The sequence below is a fragment of the Puma concolor genome, chromosome E1, assembly GCF_028749965.1.
Source record: "Puma concolor isolate L17-30 chromosome E1, mPumCon1.1.hap2, whole genome shotgun sequence".
Lineage (NCBI taxonomy): Eukaryota > Metazoa > Chordata > Mammalia > Carnivora > Felidae > Puma > Puma concolor.
In genome coordinates this window covers 46663922-46679694 of record NC_141680.1, presented here as the reverse complement: position 1 = coordinate 46679694, position 15773 = coordinate 46663922, and the positions used below count along the sequence as shown (strand labels likewise).

General features: G+C 48.6%; 1 protein-coding gene across 17 annotated transcripts in view; it reads right to left on the bottom strand.

Moving 5' to 3' along the window:
- Positions 1-3453, bottom strand: part of MAPT (microtubule associated protein tau) — a 101044-nt gene extending 97591 nt beyond the window's left edge. For all 17 annotated transcript variants that reach the window (XM_086687608.1, XM_086687612.1, XM_086687609.1 and 14 more), the window contains exon 1: positions 3316-3453. The gene's annotated coding sequence lies outside the window, so the exon portion shown is untranslated. The remainder of the gene's footprint in view (positions 1-3315) is intronic.
- Between the last annotated feature and the right edge of the window lie 12320 nt (positions 3454-15773).

The following is a 15773-nucleotide window of genomic DNA, read 5'->3' as shown; positions in this document are numbered from 1 at the left end:
TAAAATGCAAAATAATACCTTAATTAATTATGGACATGTCATTTGAAGGGATGGGGATAAAAAAACAAAAAACAAAAAACAAAAAACAAAAACCACCCGCTTGAGCACAGGCAAGGTGGCTTGGAGAGCCAGGCCGCTGTCGCAGGTTCCATCATCCATCCCAACTCAGCCCAGCTGGAGCCGGGGCCTGAAGGTTCCTGGGTGCCAGAGGCTAAGTGAGGTCTCCCGGGACGTAAAGGAGCTCCCGCCGGATGGGGATTGGGGACAGGAGTCGATGGCCCTCGGATCGGTGCATGGACATTTCCTGTCGCAGCGTGGGCACACATGCTGCATCCCTTGAGATCCCGGGGTGGGGAAGCCGTTTAGTTCAAGCACGCTCAGAGCCGCGCTCAGAGCTGGGATGGTGTTTCCCGATCTGCGCATGAACACCCAGCCCCTGGCCCCGATATTTCCTCCGTTAGCAGCCCCCCAGGCCTTGCCTACCGACAGCCCCACCAAAGCGCCAACACATTTCAAAATGGAGCAAAATCACGGACGTCTGGACTGCGCTTTGTTCCTAAGCATTGAGCTAAATGTGCTCGCTCCCCGCAAAGCTCCCTTTCCCCCAACCGACAGGAGGCGACCTCTCCGCCCGGGGTCCGCCCTGGGCAACCTTGGCCATGGACTACCAGTTCTCAGGGCGGCTACGAGACCCTCGCTCTGCAAACAACCAGAATTCCGAGCCCAGCTCTAAGTTAGCGGGGGTGGAGGAGGTGGAGGGGGGCGAGCCGAGAAGAGCCTGGAAGCGATCCTTGAGCCTCTACTGCAACCCGCCCGGGGCGGACCCAACTCTGCAGGGAGGCCGGGCACTACCCGGGCTCCGATCTCCGACGCCACAGCGGGAAGGTTCGGCCTGGCCCCAGGTGGACTCTCGACCCTGAGCCGGGCCATTTCCAGGACATTCAGATCAATCTGTGCAGCTCGTGTGGATGATTCGGTTTCAGAGATGCTCATCCCTCTCGGAACTGCGCCCCCGCATCAGTTTTCAGCGATAGAATTAACCAGAAAACCGGGCGGACGAGGCTCTTCGCAGGAGAGCGAGGCTCGGACTCCTTTGCCGGAGGCCCGTGCTCCCCTTTCCCGCTCCCCACTCCCCCGCTTCGTTTCAAGGGTCGCGGTGAACTCGGGCTTTTAAGTTAAAATCTCGCACGTTTCCAAAATAATATTCGGCCACAATAATAAAAAATACATGAGGGACGCTGATTTGGGTGGCTGCGGCCGCCGGAGGCCAATGAGGAAGAGCCACCGGCTCAGTCAGGGTTGTGTGTGTGTGTGTCGAGGGGAGGGGGTCTCCCTCCTGCCGCCTCCGGAAGATGGAGGGGCCGCGGCCTCGCCAGTCCCTAGGGTTCTCAATCTCTGCTGGGAAGGGGCGGGGCCACGCCCCAGGGTCCTTTCTCGGGACGCGTGTGGTTTCCATAGCAACCTCCCCTCCGTGCCCCCTTCCCCCAGTCACCTCTGGAAAAAATGGGTGTGGCCCGAAGCACCCGACGAACCCTTTTGCCCCCTCCTCACATTCTCCCGCGTGAGAAGCAACAGGGCATGAAGCGGAGAGGGTCTCCGACTGCGCGCTGTCCCCGCCACCTCCTGAGTGTCGCCGGTGCCCCTTGGTGGGCAGCCTGGTGGAGTGTGGCCCCTCCCAGGCCTCTTGGGGTGTAGGGACCCCGCAGAGGGTCCCCCCGCGGCCACCCGCAGAGATCTCGGAGACCTCCAATCCCAGCCCCTCGGCTCGGTGGACGCTTCCTGGCGCGCGGCCCGGCTCCAGGAGGGGGCCGCGCGGGGTCACGCCCGTTCCAGGCATGCCCTCGGGGCTGTGACTCGAGTTCCTTGACCCCAGCAAGCCCGAGATCTAACAAAGGGCTCGAAAATGAGGGGCGGAAAATAGGGGGAGGGGCGGGAGCCTTGGTTAAACACCCTCATCGATAAGAGCCAAAAAACTAGGGCTGGCAACGCAGATCACGTAAGCCCTACAAACAAAGCAGCTAGTCCCCGAGAAAGATTCCGGGTGAACGCCCCCAGAGCTCAAGCCCACAGCAAAACACCAAGATTCCAGCTCTGATGACCCCTCTCCCCCTTTAATTACAGTCCTCGCCCTGTCCTCCAAAGCCCAGCCACCCGGCTTGGCACGGAACCGTAAAGACGTGACACGCCGCAAAAAGATGGCACCTCGCGTTTGGAGGGGAAAAAAAGCAGGGGTGGGAGTGGGAGGAGGCACAGCCTACTCCTCCCCCCTCCTTGCCCACCCGGGTCCACACCCACTGCCGCAGTGAGGGGCGAGCCCTGCGCGCCAGCCCCGCGCCTCCGACAGGGAGCGCACACGCTGGACGCCAGGCGCAGAGCGCAGAGAAAGGGGCCCGCCCCGAAATGCACCTGCAGCCCCCGCGCGCGTCTGTGCGGGGCTGCGGCTGCTAGCGCGAGCGAGCGGGGATCCGCCGATGCCGAGTCTTTCCACATTGCAAGGCCAGGTGACTCCAGCCTTTCGCCTTTCCGAGCCTCCACATCGGGATCCGCGCACTACCTTCTCTCGGGCACGGCGCTGCTCGCGTCTCGGTGCCAGGAGCGCGCAGGGGGAAGGGCGACTAAAGTGACAGCGCCTGGACCCCTCCCCATCTCCCCGATTCCACTCCCAGCCCCCAAATGTCCCCTGCGGGTTTTTGAAGGAGGAAAACGGGGGGGGGGTGGGCCACCGCCTTAAATCAGGGGCAGCGAAAGCCCCAATGGAATTGCTGCCGGGGAGGTGTAGGGAGGGGCAGGCAGGGAGTCATCTTTTCTAGAACCGGATCCATACCTTCCTGAAGGGCTTATAGCAAACCGAAGCAGAGAAATTGGATTACAGGTTCGGTTTCGGGGGTCGTCATTGGACACCCCCAACACACACACACACATAGACACACGCCCATTGCGGCAAAAGGTGACGATCCAGAGTGCACAGCAGCCCCCTCCCCCAGGTCACCACCATCCGCGCCCCACCCTTCGCGCTCAACCTCTGCCGGCTGTCGCATGGACACCCCCCTCAGCACACATACACACGCATACACACACACACACACACACACACACACACACACACACGCGTAGGTGCATCCCTTGCATGGGTCCTCTTTCCAAGACGCCCCGGTCCCAGCTCCAGGGCGCACAGGGCGCAAGGAGGGGCCCCCGCTGTTGCCTCGGACCTATGCTTACCTCATGAAACCCATCTCTGCGCAGGGGGCGAGGAGCTGGCAGCATGGGGATGCAAGGGGGCGGACGGGGAGGCAGATTTAGGAGCTACGCGCTTACCTGATAGTCGACAGAGGGCGAGGACAGTAGAGGAAAGAGAGGAGAAAGTGGCTGTGGTGGCCGCGGCAGAAGGTGGGCGGCGGCGGCGGCGGCGCTGCTGCTGCTGGTGCCGGAGCTGGTGGGTGGCGGAGGTTGCGAGCGCGCGCACCAGGGAGAGGGCGCGCTCCCGAGGCCGACGGGCGGCGCAGGCGCGAGCAGCGGGAGCGCGAGCCTCCCCAAGGGAGGGGTGGGCATCGAGCGCTCCGTGGGCGTTCTCTCCTCCGGCCACCAGTGGGCGCGCGAGAGCGCCCCACCACTCGGCCCTCCCCCGCCGCCTGGCTCACTCCTGTTGACGCCTCCCTTCCCTTGTCTCCCTTCCCCCCCCGCACCTCGGGCCGCGGCGCTGGCCGCCAAGCGCACGCGCGTTCTGTGGCGCACGCGCACCTTGGGTCTCCTCCCGCGGCTGGAGCCTTTGTCTTGTCTGAGGGGGTCTCCGCCCTTGGGAGAGTCACTCGGTTGCCCCCTGGGTTCGCCAAGGGGCTGGTGCTCCGTCCCCAGATCCGCTGCCCCTTATTCTTCCTGTCCCGGGGGGGGGGGGGGTGATGTCCTATTTCAGAAATGTCCTGGGCGTGTTTCCACGTAGCTCCCCAGTCCGTCCAGCCTGGACCTCAAGGCCTCCCCCTGGGCTCGCCCTGCTTTTCTCTGGCCGGGCATTCCGACCCCCCGAGTTTCCCTGAAATGGTCTCCCTCGTTGGAGATTTGTTTCCCTGAGTCCGCTTCCTTTCTACCTGCCTTCTTTCCGCCTTTTTTGTTACTGACCAACGTGAATTCCTAGTAAATCCATTTTAAACAGGCTAATTCAGCCTGGAGCCTGCTTCGGATTCTGTGTGTCTGCCTCTCTGCCCCTCCCCCGCTCATGCTCTGTCTCTGTGCCTCTCAAAAATAAATTATAAACATTAAAAAAATTTTAAACAGGCTAATGTAGTTGTAATACAGTAGTGTTGGGTTTTTTTTTTTTTTAAATAAGGAGTACTCAAGTCTATTATTTACATAACCTGGATCCTAGAATAAAATTTTAAATTAGATGAAGTTTCCAATGGCGCTTACCACGTTGCAAAGCATTTTCACATACACAGTTATTTTTATCTTGTTTGTTGGAACACCATTATACTGTAAGTAGAGCTTAGGGTCTGAATTTCCCAAATGCCTGCTGGAGACTCTCACCTGGATAGCACACCTCAAATTGAAACTGACCAGTGGCTTTTATTCATCCGGTCCCCCAGTCCCCCGACTTTGTTTGGCCTTATTTGGTCTATCCAACATTTAATTTAACGCCCCCCCTTCCCCGGCAGAGGGGGGCTTTATATGTTCGGGGCTTGGGTGACAACCATCTTGTACTAGGGGTATGGGAACTTGTCTTGAAGCTTTAATTCACATAGCACTTATATTTTCTTCTTAAAAGCCCAATAGTGTATATTACACATTAATACAAAAAGTAGGCTGTTAAAAATGCTTTATTCACACAAGATTAATATGTTGTTATTAGGAGCACTGGTAGATGATGGGGGGGGGGGCGCTAATTTCTTAAACCACTGGTTCTGAGTCTCCAGAACTGACCTTTTTGTTGTTGCAACTGCTACCATCCTAGTTCAACGCTGCTACTTTGTTTCTGGAAATGTAGTCACCTTACTGGTCTCCCTGCTCTGTTTCTCCCTGTATAGCCCACCCTGCACCCCCTAATCAGATCAGTCTTTAAAAGCAATCATTTCAATCATGGTGCTCTCTTGCTCAAAAATATCTAAAGTTTTCTAACTGCCCCCTAAATGAAATTAAACTCCTTAGCCTTCAATTCCCATTATTCAAGGAGCCCATGTCTCTCCAGTTTTCTTTACTCTGTGGCAAACAGATCTTGTTTGGCATTTCCCCACCTCTACTCTGGGGTTTTCCTTTGCCTAACAAAGTCCTTGCTCTTTCTCCCCTCCCCTTTCTCCCCACCCCGCCCCCAATGTCCTAGGTAACCTTCAAACCTTAGCTCAAATTTTACCAAAGCCTCCCTTAGTCACCCTAACTGTAAGGGATATTTCCAACCCCTAGAAGGAGCTTAGAAGAGTTACTCATCTTTCCCAAAGTGAAGAGGGGAGTGGAATTAATAGCTCTCTTGTAGCACTGAAGTTGTGTTATTGTCGCCAATTGTTTTCTTTCCCTTTTTCCTGTATGGGGTTTATTATATGTCCTTACCTGTTACTGTGTGATCTGCACTGCCTCTGCCTTCTATTTCCCCATTGATGTTTGACTCGGCCATTTGATGGTTTTTGGCTACTAGAATTAATGGACATTATGTAAATTTGTCCCAGAAGAAGCTTTAAGAGTCATTGCAACTTTCTACTACTTTTGCTCTTTCTTTCACCACCAGAATGGCATGTCCTGTAGAGCTGCACCTTCAGCCTAGGTCCCAGAATGGAAAAAACACACAAGGAAGTACATATAACATGAGTAAGAAATGCACATTTATCGTGTGAATCACTGAGATTTTGAGACCTGTCATCACAGCAAAGCTGATGATACAGAAATTCAATGAGAATCTATATATATAGGGGCACCTGGGTGGCTCTGTCGGTTAAGCGACTGACTTCGGCTCAGGTCATGATCTCACAGTTTGTGAGTTCGAGGCCCGCATTGGGCTCCATACTGACAGCTCAGACTGTGGACCCTACTTCGAATTCTGTGTCTCCCTCTCCCTCTGCCCCTCCCCTGCTCATGTTCTGTCTCTCTCTTTCAAAAATAAAAAATTAAACATTAAAAAAAATTTTTAATGAGAATATATACTCTTATATATACATTTCTTTATAAAAATCTATATAATTTATATATATATATATATATATATATATATATATATATATTCTTACACAGTGTGTGTGTGTGTGTGTGTGCATATGGGTAAAGTTCCACATGCAGAGCCAACAAATAGTGGCCATTTTATCATCATGTTCGTTATCAATGCTTTTGCTACACATGATTTTATTTCTATACGTAAAATAAAATGTAACAGTCAAATTAACAGTCATCCTCACTCAAATTTCCTGTTTCCTTTAAGATTTAGGTAATTGTGAACTGACAGGGGCCTGATGACACTGTGGTGCCAAGATACTGAATGATCACATTTGTCTACGTTGAACCGAAGTAATGAGTGCTCAAAACAACCCTAAACAGATCTGTCATTCTGTCATTTAACTGTATATGATGTGGAGTCGGTATTCTTTCCAGGTAATTTAATCACCATAGGTAGCTAATGGCTGACTAATTCAGGCCAAGAAATACATCCCGTCCCTTTCTCCCTGCCCTTCCCTCTTGCTGAAATAGAAATCTCATGGCCACAGGGGACCTGGGTGGCTCAGTCCATCGAGCGTCTGACTCTTGATTTCAGCTTGGGTGCCGAGCTCATGGTTCGTGGGGTTGAGCCCCACATTGGGCTCCCCGCTGACAGTGCAGAGCCTGCTTGGGATTGTCTCTGCCCCTCCCCTGCTCATGCACTCTGTCTCTCTCTCTCTCTCTCTCTCTCTCTCTCTCAGAAATAAATAAATAAATAAATAAATAAATAAACCTAACAACAACAAAAAAGAAATCTCATGGCCACATTCAGCATTCTATGCCCACCCTACAGAACCATAGAAGGTGGAATGACATAGGGATTAGGTTTCAGAAGAGTTAGGTCCTAATCTTAGCCATCTTGTATGATTTAGGTAAATTCATTAACTTCTCTGGACTTCAATTTCTTTGTGTAATAGTGTCCCACGTGGGACTGGAACTGAGCTCCAGATACGCATAGAATTTTGGCAGTCTGGGGGCGCCTGGGTGGCACAGTCGGTTAAGCGTCCGACTTCAGCCAGGTCACGATCTCGCGGTCCGGGAGTTCGAGCCCCGCGTCGGGCTCTGGGCTGATGGCTCAGAGCCTGGAGCCTGTTTCCGATTCTGTGTCTCCCTCTCTCTCTGCCCCTCGCCCGTTCATGCTCTGTCTCTCTCTGTCCCAAAAATAAATAAACGTTGAAAAAAAAATTTAAAAAAAAAAAAAAAGAATTTTGGCAGTCTGCTACCGAATCTATTCATATACTATTTCAGTCAAGGTAGGCTAAACTGTTGTGATAAACAGACCCCAGAATGTAATGGCTCAAACAGCACTTCCCTCGCAGCCTAGGGGGCAGTGTTTCAGGTCGGTGGGTGGCCTTCTCCACATGAGGCCCAGGAACCCAGACTCCCTGCATCTTGAGTCTCTGCCATTCCTTAGAGTCTTGTTGTGTGGCTTGAGGCTGGGTCATGGTGTGCTGGGTCCAGTTGGCAGAAGGAGAAGGAGCAAATGGAGGAAGCACACTGGCTGTCTTAGAGGCTGGACATAGCGTCTAATCACATTTGTAATTTAGCGTCTAATCACAGTGTTGTAATTTAATCACGTGGCCACCCCTAGCTGCAAGGCACACCAACAAATGTAGAAGAGTTGTGTACCCAAGAAGAAGAGAAAGGATTAGGGTGGAAGTTTCTGCCATGCACATCTTGACTTATATTCGGGATGAAAAAGACCCTTGGGAAAAGAACCTGAACTTGGTCTATCATAAGATTCTCACACATGTGACTATGTCAGCGGACCTTGTGGTAGGTAGTAGATAACTAGAGAAAGATGACAGCCAAATTTCAAATTAAGTTCCAAAGAGAGAAGGCATCATTGGATATCTTTCTATCGGGGCACCTGGGTGGCTCAGTCGGTTAAGCATCTGACTTTGGCTCAGGTTGTGATCTCACCATTCGAGGGTTCAAGCCCTGCGTTGGGCTCTGCACTGACAGCTCAGAGCCTGGGGCCTGCTTCCGATTCTATGTTTCCCTGTCTCTCTGCCCCTACCCTACTTGTGCTCTGTATCTCTCTCTCTCTCTCTCTCTCTCAAAAATAAATAATTAAAAAATATATATCTATTAATGACAAAGTCGCAGGTACTGTTAATACTACATTCAGTACTGATATGTTAAAATTCCAGTAAAGGTTGTAAAAATAAAGACGAGCTTTTCCCCTTTCAAGCTAACAACCCCTATCTTCTTTTTCTATGTAGAGAGGGGCTTAATAAGTCCATTTAATTGAATTAAATAAAGTCTACAATGAGATGAAATGATCATTTTCTTTATGACTGGGTCAGTCTGAGATTTAGCTCGGACAAAAAAATGCAGCACAACAGTGGTTTAAATAAGAGAAAATTTTATTTCTCTCTTACATGGAAGTCCACAAAGAGGAGTCAAAGGCTGATTTAGAAGTTCCAAGACCTTGGGTCCCTGGGTGGCTCAGCCAGTTAAGCGTCCAGCTCTTGATGACTCTTGATTTAGTCTCAGGTCATGGTCTCACTGTTGGTGAGATTGAGCCCCTCGCTGGGCTCTATGCTGACCGTGCGGATCCTGCTTAGGATTCTCTCTCTCCCTCTCTTTCTGCCCATTCCCACTCGTGCTCACACTCTCTCTCAAAATAAATAAATACATAAACTTAAAAAAAAAAAATTCTAAAACCTTCCTGGAGCCCATGTCCATCGGTTTGGTTTCTCTATCATCCTTAGCACACTCCTTTTGGGCAGCAAAATTCCTGTCACCTCAAAGGTCCTTTTAGCTGGACTAAGAATCAACTTGACATGAGACAGATTAACAGCAGAATATCAATTTACATGCATGTGGGGAATCCAGGTAGACATGGAAGTTCCCAAGACAGGTCAGGTAAAATGAGGTATATATGTCATTCTGAACTAAACAGAAAGGGGTAGGGGGTCTGGGGTTTCAGAGGAAAGAAAAGCACTTCACAGGACAATAAGAGCAGATATTTGGTAATTAGATGTTTGCCCTGCCATTACAGATGGGTCACTCAGATACAATTTATCTCTGCTAATAACCCCTATTCTGGGAAAGAACCCCAATTTAGATTCTTCTATGTAGGTAAGGGAGGATAAAACGTTTCTCTTGAGCCTACAGGGTCTCAAGTGCCTTCAGCTCAAAATAATCCATATGCCAAAGTGGCACATTTGGGGATGGAGTGGGAGCGGGAGCTGTCCTGAAACCCTTCACTCCCCCAGAGTCCAAAATGGCTGCTTAAACTCCAAACATCACATCCCCAGAAAGGAGGAAGAAATAAAGATGAGAACATCTCTATCCTTTGAGGATATTTTCTGCAAGTCACATATGACATTCTCGTTAACATCCTGCAGGCCGGGATTTTCACATGGCCTTGCAAAGCTGCCGGTGAGCCTGGGAAATGTAGTCTTTATTAGAGAGGGCCTTGTGAGCCGATTAATATCAGCTCCAGGGGGAGGAGGGGGTATCAATTAATAACCACAATAATGCAAGGAGGCCATCTCACTTGGTAATTCCTCTGAATGAGCAACCCATTCTTTCTTTTTGAAATAGTGTCCTGAAAACATTTTTATTTTTATTTTTTAAATGTTTTTTAATGTTTTTGCTTATTAAAAATATTTTTTTAATGTTCATTTTATTTTTGAGAGAGAGTGAGAGACAGAGTGCCAGCGGAGGAGGGGCAGAGAGAGGGAGACACAGAATCTGAAGCAGGCTCCAGGTTCCAAGCTGTCAGCACAGAGCCGGAAGCAGGGCTCAAACTCACAAACAACGAGATCATGACCTGAGCCAAAGTCAGACACTTAATCGCTTAGCTGGCTGAGCCACTCAGGCACCCTGTGTTTTTATTTATTTTTGAGAGAGAGAGAGAGAGAGAGAGAGAGAAAGAGAGAGAGAGAGAACATGCGTGGGGGAGGGACTGAGAGAGGGGGACAGAAGATATGAAGCAGGCTCTGTGCTGACAGCACAAACTCATGAACCCTGAGGTCATGACCTGAGTCGATGCTTAACCGACTGAGCCACCCAGGAACCCCCCGAAAACATTTTTTATAACAAGACATTTGCTTTTGAGACATGTGACAGCTTTCAAGACCAACGTGTCTTTATTTTCGATATAAAGCCAAAGGCCCAGATTCATGGGCTATATACCCAGCCTCAAATGTATTTGTCCTGCCTAATTGTCTGCTAGGCGAGGTGTTTTGTTGAGACACCTACAGTCCTCTCTCAAAGCCAACATAGGGAACTATCAATATACTACAGCTAAATTGGAAAGTGGATATTGACAGACAAATACATCACAGTACAGAAGGCACCATCACCAGATTTGCCTAAATGTCAGTTCCCCCAGTTGCAGTTAGAATGCAGGTTGATTTACATGTAAATTTATAAACACCTTAGTTATGTAAAGTGAGGCAGATCCATGTTTTAATTGCTCTGGACGTACCTCTCACCACTTACTGTTTAGGCTCAAGTTTTCCTATCTGTCTTTATATTTCCCAAATGCCTCTAATCACCTCTCCTTCCCTCCATTTCCTTGCTGAGGCCATGGCTCCTTGCTATGCTCCCCGGGGTTCCGGCAGGAAGCAGGAGGAACTTCAGACGAAGGTGTAGGTTACACATGACTCAGCAGTGCAGCTCTATTGTCAAAAAAGCAAAGATGATTCTGGGGGCTAGAAATAGGGACAGGGCATAACGGATCCGTGAGCTCATCCTCTCCTTATATTTGGCTTTGCTCAGACACTCTGGATAACCCAGCCCTAGGGGAGTGTCAGGTAATTTGGGGAATGCTCAGAGAGGACGCCAAACACAAAACTTGAAAAAGCTGAGCAGAAATTCCTTTCACTTAAACCATGCCATCATTTGGAAAGTTCCCACTCTATGGAGGATATAGTTAGGATTTTAAGATCTGAATCAAATCTCATTCTCCCTCTGCCTTTCTCCATCTATCATCTGTGGAGAAAGGGAGAGGGAGAGAGACACAGTTTGACATTTGTACCTTAGGTTTTACAAGCTGTTCTTTATTCAGAGAAAATATCATCATCATTTCTTTTCCCAAGTAATACTAAGTTGTTAAGTACTACTAGTGATTATTATTAGTGTTCTGAGTTTTTTTTTTTTAATTGGAGAATCTGCTTGCCTTTTTTTTTTTTTTTAATTGGAGACACATCCATTCATGCTTTCAACATCTAAGACACCTATGACCAAGACCTCAAGCCGCTCACAGCATGGCAATTTGCAAGTGTCTTATTAACTTTGATCTTACACATTCAGGGTTAGCCAATTTGAAAAGGCTACATACTGATTCCAACTATATGACATTCTGGAAAAGGCCAAACAACGGAGACAGTAAAAGGTCAGTGGCTGTGTGGGTGGGTGGGTGGGTGGGTGGCAGGGTTGGGGGGCAGGGAAGAGTAGAGCACAGAGGATTTTTAAAACCGTGAACTATTCTCTATGATCCTATGATGGTAGGTACGTATCATTGTGTGGTTGTCAAAGCTCACAGAATGGACAACATGGAGAGTGAATCCTAATGTAGACTGTGGACTTGGGTGATAATGATGTGTCAACTAGGTTCGTGGGGTGTGACAAAGGTACCACTCTGATGCCGTATGTTGATAGTGAGCAAGGCCATGTGTTGGGGCAAATGGGGGGCAAATGGAAACTCCGTAATTTCTACTCAGTTTTGCTGTGAACCTAAACTTACTTGAAAAAATAAAATCTATTGTCTACTAAATTACATTTAAAAAATTGGGGAAATGCAGGGGCACCTGGCCTGGGTGGCTCAGTCTGTTGAATGTCCGACTCCTGATTTTGGCTCAGGTCATGATCCCAAGGTCATGGGATCGGGCCCCACGTCAGGCTCTGTGCTGAGTATGGAGCCTGCTTAAGATTGTCTCTCTCTGTCTCTGTCTCTCTCTCTCCCTCTGACCCTCTCTCCCACTTGCATGCACATGCTCATTCTCCCCCTAAAATAAAAAAAAAATTTTTAATTGGGGAAATGTAAAAAAATTGGCATTAAATATCAGCTAGGCAGTTAGTAGCACACATCCTTTAAAGATCAAATCCTAAATAATGACATATACTCTTTAATGATAAAGAAAAGTCCCTGATGACATCAGTGGGTCAGCTAGGAGATTAAACTGAGGGTACTGTTTCTACAGCATTTTTTTTTCCTATATAAGAGACTACCTGTATTTGAAAATAGTAAGTAAAACCTATTAGTCCTGTGTCTAGCATTTCAAATAAATAATCTCCCTGGCAGGGTTCCTGGGAATGTATTTATCACTTCATTCCAGAAAATTCTGAAGCACCAGGCTGCCCAGACTGTTCTTAAAACATTGCTGGGCAAAGCCTGTCGCATTCCTGACAGCAACGGGCCCAACGATGCTGTGATTTCCTGGTGCTCCTCCATATATGAATACAGACAACGTGGTTGCTGACAGTTGACATAATAGAGAAGACCTCTGGGGCTCTGAGACACTCTCCTTTGCTCCAGTCGGGAATGATTCTGCAGGTTAAGTAGTCTGGTTTCCCTGGCATCAGAGAATGTCACCCTCTGACAGGCTGCCCTTCTAGAATGACACACGATGGTCTGTTCTAAACACTGCTCTAGTGTAATGTTGCTTTACATGAGTTCCCAGATCTTTAGTCTTAAATTGATAGAGAGCCCTACACTCGCTCATGCCTTTCTCCTGTATTACTGGAAAAATCAAAATGAAGAGAATCAAAATATTCTGTTGAGTAAGTGGTCATTGGCAGTTCCAAGAATTTAGAGGTCTGTATTTACGTTTTGGAAATACAGACAATCCGTCTTATTCACGATTCCAGATTTGTCAATTTGCCTACTCTCTGGAATGTATTTGTAACCCCAAAATCAATAGTCGCGCCATTTTGCAGTCATTCACGGACATGGGCAGAGTGGCAAAAAAATGTGATGGGCCCAACTGGGCACGTTCCCAGCTGAGGTCAAACAAGGCAATGCTCTGCCTTCTCCTTCCAGCTCGCACACTGTAAACAAGTGTCTTTTCATAGTCTGGTGCCACACTTTTTGCATTTTTGTGTTTACTTGTTGGTGATTTCGCCATTTAAAATGGCCCTCAAACATGACGCTGAAGTGTTGTCTAGTGTTTGTAAGCACAGGAAGGCTGTGACGTGCCTCACCAAGAAACTATGTATGTTAGGCAAGCATCATTCAGGTATGAGCTGTTGGCCATGAGCTCAACATTAATGAATCCATATGTATTAAATAAGGTGTTTTAAAACAGAGACACATGGGAGCACCTGGGCAGCTCAGCCGGTTAAGCATCTGACTTTGGCTTGGGTCACGATCTCACGGTTCGTGGGTTCGAGCCCCGCATCGGGCTCTGTGCTGACAGCTCAGAGCCTGGAGCCTGCTTTGGATTCTGTGTCTCTTTCTCTCTGCCCTTGCCCCACTTGTGCTCTGTGTCTCAACAATAAATTTTTAAAAAGTTAAAAAATAGGGGCGCCTGGGTGGCGCAGTCGGTTAAACGTCCGACTTCAGCTCAGGTCACTATCTCGCGGTCTGTGAGTTTGAGCCCCGCGTCGGGCTCTGGGCTGATGGCTCAGAGCCTGGAGCCTGCTTCCGATTCTGTGTCTCCCTCTCTCTCTGCCCCTCCCCCGTTCATGCTCTGTCTCTCTCTGTCCCAAAAATAAAATAAACGTTAACAAAGTTAAAAATAAATAAATAAATAAATAATAAAAAGTTAAAAAATAAAAAATAAATTAAAAAAAACAGAGACACGTGTAAAACCGGGGTACGTGTTATCCATCTGATGAGAACATTGTGACCAGAGGTCTGTAAGATCCTAAGCCTGTATTTCCCCTACAGGCAGTATGGCTTGATATTTGCTAGTCCAGTGTGCATGGCGACTTTCGAGAACATAGCTACCGTGAATAATGGGAAAGTGAGTAATGGGAACCACAGTTTGGTAACCGGGGACAGAGGCCCAGGGCAGAGCTCCTGGGCACCATAGACGTGGGGTGGCCTGACCATCTCCTGTCTGAACATTACCGTCCAATTACAATACACTCTCTATGGTTCAATGAATCACCACACTTTCTCTTGCTTTTATGCCTTTCGTGAGCCTGGATCCATCTCTCATCTCTGCAAAAATAACTCTTTTTTTTTTTTATTTTTTTTAACCTTTATTTATTTTTGAGACAGAGAGAGACAGAGCATGAATGGGGGAGGGTCAGAGAGAGGGAGACACAGAATCTGAAATAGGCTCCAGGCTCTGAGCTGTCAGCACAGAGCCCGACGCGGGGCTCGAACTCACGGACCGCGAGATCACGACCTGAGCCGAAGTTGGACGCTTAACCGACTGAGCCACCCAGGCGCCCCTCTGCAAAAATAACTCTTACTTGTCCTTCAAGACTTAGCTCCCCTGAGCCCTCCCTTTCAGGGCCAGGTGTTGCCCAGATGTCCCATTGACCACACTGGGGTGTGATTGCTTGTGCACATGCCTGTGTCTATCTGAGTGCGGTGCTCTGGGAGGCCAGGGCTGAATTCTCTTCCTTTCTGTACCCTCAGCCCATAACACAGTACTTGACACACAGCAGGTGCTTCAGAAACAGCTGATGAGTGAGTGGCTGGCAGACTGAATGGATAAAGGAACAACTGGGTGAGATATTTCTAAGAAACAGGTGCTGACTGTGGATATAGGACAGCCTGGGAGCTCAGTTTATTCGCAATCCAAAAAACTGTTCATGCATCTGGAAAAAAAAAAAACACAAACAAAAAACCCAAACAAGTACAAACCTAACACAAAGAAAAAAAAAAAAAAAAATATATATATATATATATATATATATATATATATATATATATATGCCCTTTTTAGGGGATCTAGAGTGAAAAAGGCCATCTGGCTTGTTTCTTCCAGCTTTCTAAAAGCCCTGAATCATTGTTCAGACTGAACAGCCGTTTATTAAATACCTCTCACTCCCTTTCAAGTTTTGCTGGCTTTATTGGATTCTGAGATGGACCAGGAGGAAATGTGGCTGGCAAGGAACAGAGGGCACCCCTCTCCCTTTCCTTGTCTCATGCCTGTCTTGATTGGAGCTGAACAAGAGTCAGGAGGCCAATAAGAGATCAGCAAATCTAATAATCCTGTGATCATGATTTTCTTTAAAGCTTACAGGCAGATTCAAGCTGAATTGAAACTGTCCAATTTCTCTTGCCATTAGTAAGGATACAGCAGAGACGGGCGTGCACGCACACGAACACACACACTTCCCTCCCACTCAGGTGCATTGCTCCTTTCTCTGTGTACAGAGCTCGCTATTTATCCTCTTAACTTCTTCTCCAAAAATCTTTTACCAGCCCCTTCTCGTCTTGTCTATTCCTTGGGTCCCAGGTGGCTTTTTAATGGGGTCAGCCCAGGATCAGCCCAGGGTCAGCCCAGGAAATGACTTTGATGCATCCCGTAGCTCCACTGCTGATGCGTTTCCCCATCTTTCTCTTTCTCCACTGGCTGCTGGCCTTCCACGCTCTGCGGTCCCCCACGGCCCCCGCCTCTTTTCATCTGGACAGTGCTACTGTGCAGCTGAAATCATCCCCCCACTATTGTTTTGGGGGAGAGGGTGAG